This window comes from Rana temporaria, chromosome 1, assembly GCF_905171775.1.
Source record: "Rana temporaria chromosome 1, aRanTem1.1, whole genome shotgun sequence".
In the NCBI taxonomy this organism is placed as follows: Eukaryota; Metazoa; Chordata; class Amphibia; order Anura; family Ranidae; genus Rana; species Rana temporaria.
This window is the reverse complement of record NC_053489.1, coordinates 443,124,491-443,137,769: the sequence shown is the minus strand read 5'-3', so window position 1 is coordinate 443,137,769 and position 13,279 is coordinate 443,124,491. Positions and strand designations below refer to the sequence as shown.

At 40.0% G+C, this 13,279-nt stretch overlaps 1 protein-coding gene across 1 annotated transcript in view; it reads right to left on the bottom strand.

Annotated features, from left to right (window-relative positions):
* SHROOM3 (shroom family member 3) overlaps positions 1-12,572 on the bottom strand; it is a 272,583-nt gene extending 260,011 nt beyond the window's left edge. Inside the window, exon 1 of the mRNA XM_040326816.1 lies at positions 12,352-12,572. The gene's annotated coding sequence lies outside the window, so the exon portion shown is untranslated. The remainder of the gene's footprint in view (positions 1-12,351) is intronic.
* Between the last annotated feature and the right edge of the window lie 707 nt (positions 12,573-13,279).

Genomic DNA, 13,279 nt, shown 5'->3' with positions numbered 1-13,279 from the left:
CCTGTATTGAATTGTATTGTAACTATAATGTCTTCCCTGATGTTGTAAAGCGTCACGATTTTCCGAAAGTAGCCGAACGTCGGTACGCAGGCGCCGTATAGAGCCGCACCGACCTTCGGCTTCTTTCGGCTACTCGTGACGCGATAGATGCGACCGTCGGAAGCCTGTCGGAAGCCTGTCAATCAAGAAGGAACGCCCAGACCCGAAGACCATAACCCGGAAGCGGCGGAGAAGATCGCTCTCTAAAACGGTAAGTACTGATTTGTTTTTAAAAAAACTAGCCGATTCCCCTAGACAAAATGAGCATGAATCTAATCTTAAAAGTTTATTTTTAGGGGAACCTCCACTTTAAATACAATCTTAAGGCCCCTTTAACACGTTCAGACCGTTCAGGTCCACCTGTCAGTTTTGACGGCAGTCCTTTGGAGCGTCGGATGTCAACGGAGACATGGCCGCTGACATCCGACCCAATCCGATCTGCCAAACGGACGGATGGCGATACGTCCCCATCCGTCCATGGTGGATCGGATCCGGTGAGATTTGATAAAAACGGACATGATCCGTTTTCATCAGGTCTCCCCATAGGAGACAGTGGTGCTGCACAAGCCCCACCTGGCTGAGCGAATAGGGACTTGTCATCCACCGGCTCAATGGAGATCAGTGGAGAGATCTCCCGCTGAGCCGGCGGGAGCAGGCGGACTCCGTGTGGAAGAGGCCTTAGACACTAATAAAATACATGCAACAGTAAATGCACAATTTGCACAGGATGATGGGACTTTCTTCATACAAGGAAAAGCACTGGATCCCAACAAAAAGTAATATCCAAGATTTTTTAGGATCTAGAGCTTTTCCTTGTATGAAGAAAGTCCCATCATCCTGTGCAAATTATGCATTTACTGTTGCATGTATTTTATTAGTGTCTTAAGACTGTATTTAATAAAATTATATATGTATTTTTATATATATTTGTCATAGTGGTGCCTTTCCAAAAGTCCCGTCCATAAATCTCTTTCTAAATCATATACAATAATCTGCATGTTTACCTAATCTGTCTTCCCATTTATCTATTTCACCTATTTCAGTCTATTGGCTCTTTTCATATCCACCATATTTGTCTTTCCTTCTCTACCTTTTATTGTCCTCTTTATCCCCGTAGTAATGTATTATTTAATTAGCTCCCGTCCCTCTTTCAGAATGATTGGATTATTTCCAGGAGCAAATGGACCATTGAATAATAGCAAATATAAATAATTGCTATGCAAGCATTTAACAGCTTGTTGGTAAGATTGTATTAAATTCTTGCCTATACAATTTCATAAGTGATCTTATATATGTAAAATGTATCAATGTCTTTTTTTTTTTTTGATAATAAATCATATATTTTTTTGGACTGTGTACTCTTCTGTATGCATCCTACTTTTAAGTAAAATTTAAAATACAAAACAAAAAGATTTAGCACAATTTTAAATGCCGTTAAAAGGTCTTTCCACCAAATATAAATGAACAATTTTATTTCGAAATTATGGCCCAGATTCTCGTACAATTGCGCAAAACTGGGCGGGCGTAACGTATCGGATTTACGTTACGCCGCCGCAAGTTTTACAGGCAAGTGCTTTATTCTCAAAGAACTTGCCTGTAAAGTTGCGGCGGCGTAGCGTAAATCACCCGGCGCAAGCCCGCCTAATTCAAATTAGCCGGGTAGGGGGCGTGGAGCATTTAAATTAGGCACGTTCCCACGCCGAACGTACTGCGCATGTGCTGTCTGGAAAATATCCCAGGGTGCATTGCTCCAAATGACGTCGCAAGGACGTCATTGGTTTCGATGTGAACGTAAATGGCGTCCAGCCCCATTCACGGACGACTTACGCAAACAACGTAAATTTTTAAATTTCGACGCGGGAACGACGGCCATACTTAACATTGGTTGCCCCTTATATAGCAGGGGCAACTTTACGCGGCGCAAATCTAACGTAAACATTGTAACTTCACTGCGTCGACCGCGCGTACGTTCGGGGTTTTCGGGTATTTTGCTAATTTGCATACTCGACTGGGAAAACGAGGCGGATCTAATGGTTATCTATGAATCAGTCGCATAGATACGACGGCCCAGATTAGGACTTACGACGGCGTACATTGCGTTGCGCCGTCGTGAGCCCTTTGAGAATCTGGGCCTATGTGTCTTGGACAAGTAAAAAGGAAAGGCTATTTAACATAGTAAATCTATATATATCATTGTCCCACCATGGTCAAAGTTACCAGCAATGTTGTGGGTTGTGTAGACAAGGGTGGTTTTTCCAGCATGCTCAAATGATACAACTTTATAGCACAGCTCTCGTGTTTCTACCTCTATATAAAGGCGTCTGTAGATGAGTGTTTACACCTCACCTTACAGGCCAAGTTCTGCCTGTACTCCCTCTAGCTCATACTCAAGTTCATTGAACCTGATAAGACTTATGATCCAGATGAGCTGCATTAGAAGACTAGAGACACTTTAAATAAAAAATGTCAATAAAAAATGTCATGCCTAGTGTGATCAGTCTTAACAGGAAAGCAGAGGCACTGTCAGGAACACCATTTTTTAGGCTTTCTTTCTTCTTTTATTATCCAGCCAGTAAGCCTGTTTTTTTTAAAAAACAGGCTCTACTGCAGATGTATCAGTTACAGGGATGGGACAAACCGTTTACCACTAAAGCCCCATACACATGGTAGGACTTCAAACAAACTTTTCAGCGGATTTTTGTTTGAAGGGCTTTGGCCGGGAACACGCATAGCATACACACGGCACGACTTTTTCTGCAAACTTTCCCCAAATCACGTGATTTTTCAGCTCTTTTCTGCTCTTTACCGCCACCCTTTGGTCAACTTCTTCTATTGTTGGTTAATTTTAACATTGGTTCTTGGCATGTGTGTTTGTACTTTGGACTAAAGTCCGATGGATTTCTGTACACACGATAGGACTTTGCACCGTAGGACTTTTGTTGCCGAAAAGTTTGTCCGTTCGGAGAGCGAACTTTTGTTTGATGAAAACTGAAAAAGTTTGTCCGATGGAGCGTACACACGGTCGGATTTTTTGGAAAACCTGCTCATTTTGAAGTTTGTTGTTAAAAAATCAGATTGTGTATATGGGGCTTTACAGGGGTACTTGACAATGATCAACTTTTATTTACAGTATTTATGTAAAACCTTTATACCCCTAAAAAAAGAAAAAAAAATGCTGTAATTGCTTATTATGTAGTAGCTGGAGTTCGGCTTTAATATGTTAGTGTATCTGAATCTGCTAGTACATCAAACACTTCCCTCCCACAGACAATGCTGCTGTCTGCTGTTTCCCCTGTGCTCCATCATCAAGAGTGGGGGTACTCTAATAAAGGATGTGTATTACTGGCCAGAACACCAGATGAAAACAGAGGTAAAAAACAAAAAATAAATAAAAGGACTGCAGTCACCCCATCTAATTAGGGTTGTCCCAATACCACTTTTTTAGGACCGAGTACAAGTACCGATACTTTTTTCATGTACTCGCTGATACGGATATTTTTTTTTTAAATGCAGCCATGTGTCCCCAAATGCAGCCTTGTGTCCCCAAATGCAGCCTTGTGTCCCTAAATGCATCCTTGTCCCTAAATGCAGCAATGTCCCTAAATGGAGCCTTGTGTCCCCAAATGCAGCCTTGTCCCTAAATGCAGCCATGTCCCCAAATGCAGCCTTATGTAGCCAAATGCAGCCATGTCCCTAAATGCAGCCTTGTCCCCAAATGCAGCCTTGTCCTTAAATTCAGCCATGTCCCTAAATGCAGCCTTGTCCCTAAATTCAGCCATGTCCCTAAATGCAGCCATGTCCCTAAATGCAGCCTTGTGTCCCCACAGAGAAAGCCAAGTCAAGCCCCCCCCCCCCCCCGCCGCTGCCGTCTAGTTGATTAGCGCTTGGGGAACATAACAGCTTTCATTTGAATAGCTGTGTGTTCCCCACCACGCCTCGTCATATATAGACACTCCCACTTGTCCGGGCACTTTGATAGACAGATCACCCGTCCAATCCTGGCTTGGCTTTCTCTTTGGGGACTAGGCGGCAGCGGCAGCAGCTCTCCTCTCCTCCATACCCGAGGACTGCTCTGCTCCGCTCTCCGCCCGCTCTCCGCCCATATCCGAGGACTGCTCTGCTCCGCTCTCAGCCCACTCACCGCCCCCTCTCCACCCGCTCTTGGGGGAAAAAAAGTATCGGGGGAAGCATCGGGAGCATTTGCATCGGGAGCAAATGCTCAGTATCGGTCCCGATACCGATACTAGTATCGGTATCGGGACAACCCTATATCTAATGATTGGTAAGCTGCAATAAATAACATTTTTGGTTTTGGGTTTAATATTGCTTTAAAACCAGTTTTAGCCACTTGACCTCCGGAAGATTTACCCCTCTCCATGACCAATTTTTTGCGATACGGCACTGCCTTATTTTAACTGACAATTGCACAGTCATGCAACGCTGTGCACAAATAAATGTATTTTTTTTTCCCCACAAATAGAGCTTTCTTTTGGTGGTATATGATCCTAACTGCGGTATTATTTTTTTGCGCTATACATTAAAAAAGCCCAGCTGTTTTGAAAAAAAATAACACATTTTTTTATTTTCTGCTCTAAAACATAGCCAATAAAAAAATTGAAAAAAATCGAATTTCTTCATCAATTTAGGCCAATATGTATTCTGATTCATATTTTTTGCAAAAAAAAATCCCAATAAGCGTATATTGATTGGTTTGCACAAAATTTATAGCGTCTACAAACTATGGTATATACATTTATACCATATTTTATTTTATTAATTTACTAGTAATGGCGGCGTTCAGCATCTTACAGCGGGACTGCGATATTGCGGCGAGCAATTGGACACTAACTGACACTTTTTGGGAACCGATGACACTAATACAGTAATCAGCTCTAAAAATATGCACTGTCACTTTACTAAGAGGAATCACGTAGAGAAAAACGTTGTGTGTACACGGCATAACAGTGGGGTTAATTTACTAAAATTGGAGAGTGCAAAATCCGGTGCAGCTCTGCACAGAAACCAATCAGCTTCTATTTTTTATTTTTTTTTAAATCTTAATTGAACAAGCTGAAGCTAGAAGCTGATTGGCTACCATGCACAGCTGCACCGGTTTTTGCACTCTCCAATTTTATATTTGATAGAAATGTAAAAACTGGATCTGATTTATTCTACATGAAGGAGATAGTTAAAGCGGTGTTCCAGCCAATTTTTTTTTTTTAAAGTCAGCAGCTACAAACACTGTAGCTGCTGACTTTTAATAAGGACACTTACCTGTCCAGGGAGCCCATGATGTTGGCCCCCTGAAGCCGATCCGTCCATCGGATCATGTGGCGGCACCACCATCCTAACTAAGGGAAACTGTCAGTGGAGCCTTGCGGCTTCACTAACCGTTTCCTAGTGCGCATGCGTGAGTTGCGCAAAACTTTGTGTATGGCCGACTGTCTTCTCGGACACACACATGTCCCAGAAGACAGCACACCCCATTACCCAGAAGAACATGCAAGGGAGGAAGAAAAAGAAAAGCTCCGTGGTATAGGAAGTGGCAGATTAGGAAGACTGCATAGCAACAGGCTTTTCTGGTAAGTAAAAACTTTTTTTGGAGAATGTTAATGTCGTTTTTTTTTTTTAGGGTGGACCTCCGCTTTAATGCTGAGCTCATGCTGACATCAATTTGTTTCCACTTTACTTTCTAATTAGGGATTAAAGAACCAAATTAGATAGGTTAAGCTAGCCATTGATGGGTAGAAATTCGGCCAGTTCAGTGGGGAACGGCTGAATTTTCATCTATCTATTGTTATTCCCATTCAACAGAAGTAGAAACTGGGCTGTTGGAAAAGTTTTGTTGATCAGTCAGCTGCAGCCAATATTCTGACAGGGGAGGAGTCCCTGTTGTCAGAATACAATGGCACTGTGGGGAGTATTTCTCCATCTACCTCACTTGTGTGGACATGAAAATATATGGCTGATCGGAAAAAAAAGGCATCCCAAACTGGAGCCTAAGGTAGGTGGCGGAAGAGTGATTGGATCATGATGGGTTGGACCTAAACCCAGGTCACCATAATTTTCATGCACAAGCAATGCAACGCTCAAAGCATTTTTACATAACCATATCTATATAGGAATAACCCATTGGGACTATAGTTAGTGCTCTTTTTCTAGGTAATATTTTACATATTTACTGCTTTAGCACTTTTCTGCAATGCTTAAAATTACTATGATGATGGAAAGACAACAATATCAGGATTTTGGTCTTGTGATAGAATTCAAACTAAGGAACTTAAATGTTAATTTTACTGATGTTTTGTATAAGATACAGTATACAGGTACCAGTCACCATTAAAAAATAACTAAACCATAAAACAAACAATGAATATATCGCAGCTTTCCAGTCCTTAGATATGGTGGCTGCTTTCATTAAAAATGTTTAGTACATTAACATTTCAGCAAGTACTAAAAATACCTGTTGGTCTTGCCAGAAATGCAGTGACCTTGTCACTTCCTGTGAGCTGAACTACTAATCTCTCCATCCCCCATGTAATGGAGATGAACAAAGGCAAACATGTTTAAAGTCCAGCCTGGGTAGCAACCATTGCTCCCTCTATAGATACAGTGAAGGAGTAAGTATTTACACCCAGGTACAGGTAACATGTTATTATTAGGATTACCCGGCAAAAATAAAGGGGAAAAGCTTCAAAAAGTAAACTAACGCACCCACCATATCGAAGGACTTATAAGATATAATATGTTACATTTCTGCCTTTGAATATAGATATGCTTTAACCACTTGCATACCACAATATGTATATACACATTGCGGTTTGCAAGTGGTTTACCGGTATTATGGCTGAAGATATCAGCCATAACCTCGGTATAGTTTTTGCAGCCAGCGGCTGGCTTTCTTCTGACATCACCCCCTCCTGCCGCTCACCAGTGTTTCTTAGGCTTACCGTTTTCACGGTTTCACCAAAGAAAGGATCCGACAGTGCGGCCGGCAGCTCCCAAAGATCATCAAAGAGTGGATACTCGTTAACTGACCCTATGGCCTTGGAGGACTACAGCGACGTCATGACGTCACTTCTGGACCAAGCTGGAAGTAAATAATTTTGTAAAGTAAAACTTTTGCTTTTAAAGGTAAAGAAGAGAGTTTGGGTCTTTTTGCCCCCAGATCTCTCCATAAAGAGGACCTGTTATCCTTATTTCTATTACAAGGAATGTTTACATTGCTTCACATAAAGTGCTCCTGTGCATTAATAATTACAAACAAGAAATAAAAAAAATCACCTTTCCTATCTCATTAGTGAAGTCTAACATATAGTCCATATAAAAGGTGTCTACATGCTTTCCAATGCTGTTCTTTTGTAAATCAATCAGTGATGTCTCTTTTCAAAGTTCTCTTTGTTTAAAGTGCCAAAAAATTGCATATATATATTCTCTTCAGTGTTTATTATCCTCCACCGTGCATCACCACCACACTTGTACATTTACCAGATGACCATGACCTCTCTGGAAAGTGTATGGTAGAAATGCATTTTTCCACCAAAGGGTTTATAACACTAGGCAGCAGCCTTTTCACTCCAAGTAATTTTTGACAAAAAACAGAAGAGAGAGAGAGAACTCCAATAGTGTAAAACCTTGTTTTTTAAATCTAACAAAAAAAAAAAAAACATCAATATATGCACTTACATTATAAAGTGTAATTGCACTCCTTGCACCCAGATTGAATCGTTTTTTTTTATATAACCGGCAGGCTCAACTATCTCACCACTCCCAGGTGTCAGGCTCTCGTTCCGCACAGCTAGCTTCCTGTATCTCTGCCCCAACGTACGTTTCGTCACATGACGTCTTCAGGAGATGTTTCAGGAAGCTCTTTACCTACCCTAATTTTATTTTCCACATTTGCATATTACAACTTATGATCCTATAGCTCTGAACATTTCTATGTGCTCCTGATGTCACCAATTCCCATTCATGTGCTCTACTTATAATTTAAACAGCCCTCCATGCTCTCGACTCTAAACGATCTCCTCCCGTCATCTGCACATGTATGGTCCCCTAATTAAACAAAATCTGGACATATCGAATTGGTGGCATTTCCATGGCACTTTATACATTACATTACTGCAAGAAATTGTTACAATACAATCCATCTATTTTATACATGAAATTAAAATAATTATTCATAAAAACATAAAAAATATTTTATAAAAATGGATTGTATTGTAAGGTCCTAAGGTTCTTACAAACTAGCTACCTTGTTCAATTAACTTGCAAGTAAATGCACCCAGAGGACACCCACATAATTAATAGGGAGAACAATAAAACTCCATTTAGGTATTTACAGAGTTGGAACTGAACCTTGGACCCTGGTGGCACATTAGGTAAAAATGATCATGATAATCTAAAATTAGGAGATAATTACAATGCTAAAATGATCACTTTTCAGTCATCGATCAATACCTTGTTGCATGCACCAAAAAATTTACATTTGAAGATGGAACAGTGCAAAAAAAAAATCGTATTTGCTAAAATATCATGAATATGGCCAATGCAGTTCTTGGGATTACAGCTTAAAAATTCAAAACATAAAACATATGTGGGCTACAAGGTTATTGATGATGCCCGGAGGAACGATGCTTAGAATTACACTGCCTGGAGAAACGATGATTAGATTCATGTAAAACTGTTAAGATTATAATGTTATAATAAAACCAGACCAATTTAGGAACGTTTAAAGAGTAACTCCACTTTTGTTGAGAAAAAACATTCCCCTCTTGGTAATCAATATACATTGCAAGGATTTTAACAAACTTTGTTGCAGACCCCTGCCTTTTTTTATTCTGGAAAAATAGCTATTTGTTTGTATGTGTCCATGAAGTGAATCTGTATGGGAGTGGTTTCATAATTATCAAGCAGCTGCTGCACCTACAGGGCTCTAATGAGGAAAACTGCAGGATCTACATCCCTTTAGACCAGCTTAACACTGGGGCAGTTTTCAGGCGCTTTAGCGCTGAAAATAGCCTCTGCTAAGTGCCTGAATACCGCCTCCCATTCATTCCAGTATGTCTTTTCACACTGGGGCAGTGCGCTTGCAGGATGCTCCGAAAAGTCCTGCAAGCAGCATTGTTGGAGTGGGTTGGGAGTGCTGTATTTAGCACTCCCTAAATGCCCTGCCCATTGGAATGAATTGGCATCGCTTTCAAGGTGCCTTAAAAGCGTTTTGAAAGTGCTACAAAACTGTACTTTTTACCTTTTTTTTGGTGTAAAAACCGCCCCGCTAGTGGCCGAAAAGCGGCACAAAAGTGTTGCTTAAACAGCGCTAAAGCGCCGCTAGAACGAGCAGTGCTTTACCGCTAATGGCTGGGGCTTTCAGTGTGAAAGTAATCTTAGTCATGATTTCCTACTGGGAGTATCTCACCAAAAATTAAATTTTTGTTACAGGGGATGTCTGACATCTGACTTGTATCTTAGTGCAGACTTCTGGGAAAATCAGTGAACCAATCATACAAGCAGGTAATTATGTTACTGGGGGCATTCTGTACGCATTCTGTATACAGAACACCTCCAGGTAGCCATATTGCATCTTACAGAAAATTACAGAGCTGCAGATTGAAAAGGAAAAGTGATTTTTAACATCCTTCAATTATAATATGACTTGTGTCACAACTGTATATGCTATATTATTATAATTTGTATTTATTTACCATTTGTTTCCCCACACGAAAATGGAGTTACCCTTTAAATGACATGCAGCACTGCAGACTGACGTCACATGCCTGCCGAAGGGGCCCTGCGTGGCTCCGAAACGTTGCACTCTCTTTGTGTTGTGATAATGCAATAAATCATCCGTTTGGACGCTATTTTCGTCGTTCCATGGTGTGCTGGCAAATATTTTTACTGTAACGTGCACCAGTAACCAGCTGGTTGTTGCTACGAGCACCCAAACCCAAGAGCATATCCAGGAATGTGTGCGATGGAAATATGAAGTATAGCACTGCAGACTTTAACTCACATTCATATCTTGATATTTAATGAACTCATACCAACACATGTCTTTAATATCTTAATAAGACTCCCCCCTTACATATGACATGCTTTTTATGAGGTTATACAAGATATGTATTCGCATACAGTGGTAAATGGGGTCCAAATGAAAAAAAAAAAAGAACCAAATTAAGAAAATGCAACCTATTCTAACCTATAATAATGAAAGAACAAAGAAAAATAATACATTTATATACCTTTTAAGAGTATCTAAACCCAAAAACACAAATGTCATATATTGCAGCTTACTAGTCCTTAGATTGCCTTAGGCTTCCTTTTTTTCACTTTTTTTCCCTTGCAGTAACAATAATTTCTGTTCTAGAATGACAATGCTTACCCGCTGTACTGTATCTATGGAGGAGCAGCGCTATCACCCTAAACTGCTCATACCTAGAACCCCTTCTCCTTATTAACAGGCATTTTTGCATTAATCAGATATAACAAAACATTTTAAAGGTCTATTTAACAGACCAAATGGGGGCAAATAGGCTTACTGATAGGGTTTACATACACTTTACCTTTTAAAACAACAATTGCATTCAAGCTTAGGATTTCACACAAGTAATACCATACTATTCTATAAATCTGATGTGTAAGTCGTTATTGATTTACTGATCCTATAAATTCAATATACGAATTGCAAGTCGGTTATTTTCGATTTATTGGCTTATTATAAAGACAAATGGCAAATACAGTAACAAGACTGTCATAAACAAAATAGATCCAGCTAATTTAAGACATTACTGGAGGAGTAGCCAAATCCTGGACAATTACAAGACTAATAGTGATTAGAGAAATGGACACTCCTTGGATAAGAAAAAGTCAATGACACAGCCATGACAAAGCAACTAAAGCAATATAAAACATACCACAGAAGCCAGATATTGCGAATTAATTGCTGTCAGCTGCAAACACGAACCTGATAATTCTGTTTGACTTGTAGGAGCCCTTGTTTAATATTTAATGTCACAAGACAACACCTCAAAACACGTTTGCCACAGTGCCATGACACGTTAAACAAAGATGGCTGTTAACATGATACCCAGGTTGATAGTGATACTGTATAAGACAAAGAGCAAGGTACAGCATGCAGTAACCCATAGGACAAATCAGAGAGCATCTTTTATTAATCTGACTACTGCAAAGAGAGGTCTGATTGTATGGGTCAGCTATTCTCGACCAGGGTTTCATGGAACTCTAAGGCCTCGTACACACGAGGCAAAAAACAGCAAGAAACTTGCTGGGGTTTTTTTTTGCCGAGGAAACCGGTCGTGTGTACACTTTTCGACGAGGAAACTGTCGAGGATCTCGTCGAGCCAAAAAGAGAGTGTGTCTTCTTTTTCCTCGATGGGAATGGGGAAATTTGGCTCGCCGAGATCCTCGACAGCCTAACAAGGAACTCGACGAGCAAAACGATGTGTTTCGCCCGTCGACTTTCTCCTTCGTGTGTACGAGGCTTCAGGTTCCTCCAGAGTTTGCTAGGGGTTCTTTGAGCTGAGGCTGATTGACATCTTATGGGGTCCGCATAATCCTGGCTGTCATGCCCCTTGGCGGCGTCAGCGGAAATACACCGTTTAGCTCTGATAGATTTAGCTCTTATAGGGTGGCTTTTTCTGCTTAACCACAAATGCAATTGTAGTTCTTCCAACTAACTAACTAATTATTATATTGTTTTAACTAATTAATTAATATATTATTTTAACTAATTATTATATTATTTTAACTAATTGACACATTTTTAATTTAATGCAATTTAATTTTTAATTTAATGTAATTTAATTTTTAATTTAATTTAATTTTTAATTTAATTTTTAATTTAATGTAATTTAATTTTTAATTTAACTAATAATTGATTAATTATTTTAGCAAGTTTTCCCCAAAACTTGAGAATTATTCCAACGGTTCCTCTCGGGTAAAAAACGTGAGAAAGACTTCTCTAGGTTATTACTCTATACACACCATCAATACTTACTTTACTGAACAAGCTTGAATGGATAAAATAAAAAAAACTGCCACTACAATCCACCTATGAAACAACAATAAGCATACAAACTGTAATAGACGGAGACGGAGACAGTCATTATACAGCTGTATTTGTATCTGGATCTTTGAATGTTTAATCATTACAAAGGCCTCCAGGCTTATGAATCTTTCCAAACTAACACCCAGGTGCATTATTTACATTTTCCATCATCAAGTCAAATAAGCTCTTGTCAGCATCACCTATTCTATCAACCTGCTCACAGGTGTAGCACTGGCAGAGCTTACCTCTCAGGAAGACCCTTCTTGCCAGATTTCTTGGATTCCCCATCTTGGTGATAATGACCCTCCAGTGCCACGGTGGACTGGCAATCCAGAAAAAACAACAACACGGGCCCAGAAAAGAAACAGCCACCAATAACGAGACAAAAGACAACACACACAAGGTGCAGACAGGTGCCTAACAGCAGAACACCTTTAGCATTGAAGCAGTAGCTGCAGATCAGCAGAGTACAAAAGGCAGTTCAAATTACTGCTTAGCTACCAGCCAATCCTCAGTGAGCCAGGCCCTGCTGAGCAGAAACCATGACGTAAGGGGAAGAACTCTCACAGACATAAGACGGAGCGAAGGCATTCAGTTTCAGTAATGATTTTCTTATTCAGTAACAGTTTTATTTTATTTAGAGGAAGCTTACGGCAGCTAGGGTGTGTATAACCGTAGTTTTTCTGCTTTAACTGTGCATGATCTTGTTGCCAACTTGTACATGAGTTATTCAACTCGCCGGAGATATAGGGAAGTAAAGTTTTATTGTGCTGCATAATTCCTATTGATTATTTGGTGACTGTAAAATATTTTCATTACTTCAGGTTGTTCATTTACAGTTGGCAATTGCTACAAAGAAGTACCGGTAGTTATTATATTTCTGATAAAATAGAAAATATACAAAAAATATGTTTTAATGAGCTCATACATTCGATATACCATTAAGCTTTATTATCATATACAGTGCAGTTAGGGCTTTTTTTTGTCAGAGAATTGGTGCAGGTACTCAAACACCCCAACCCCCAGATACTCCTTACCCCCCGATCCTTGGGGAAAATAAGTAAAGCATTGCATGTAGACTGAGTGGTCAAGGCTGTGAACTATGTATCACACAAGGTGCCAGGTTCAGGACTCAGAGGTGCATATCACACAGAGCAAAGGTTTCAGGAGTGT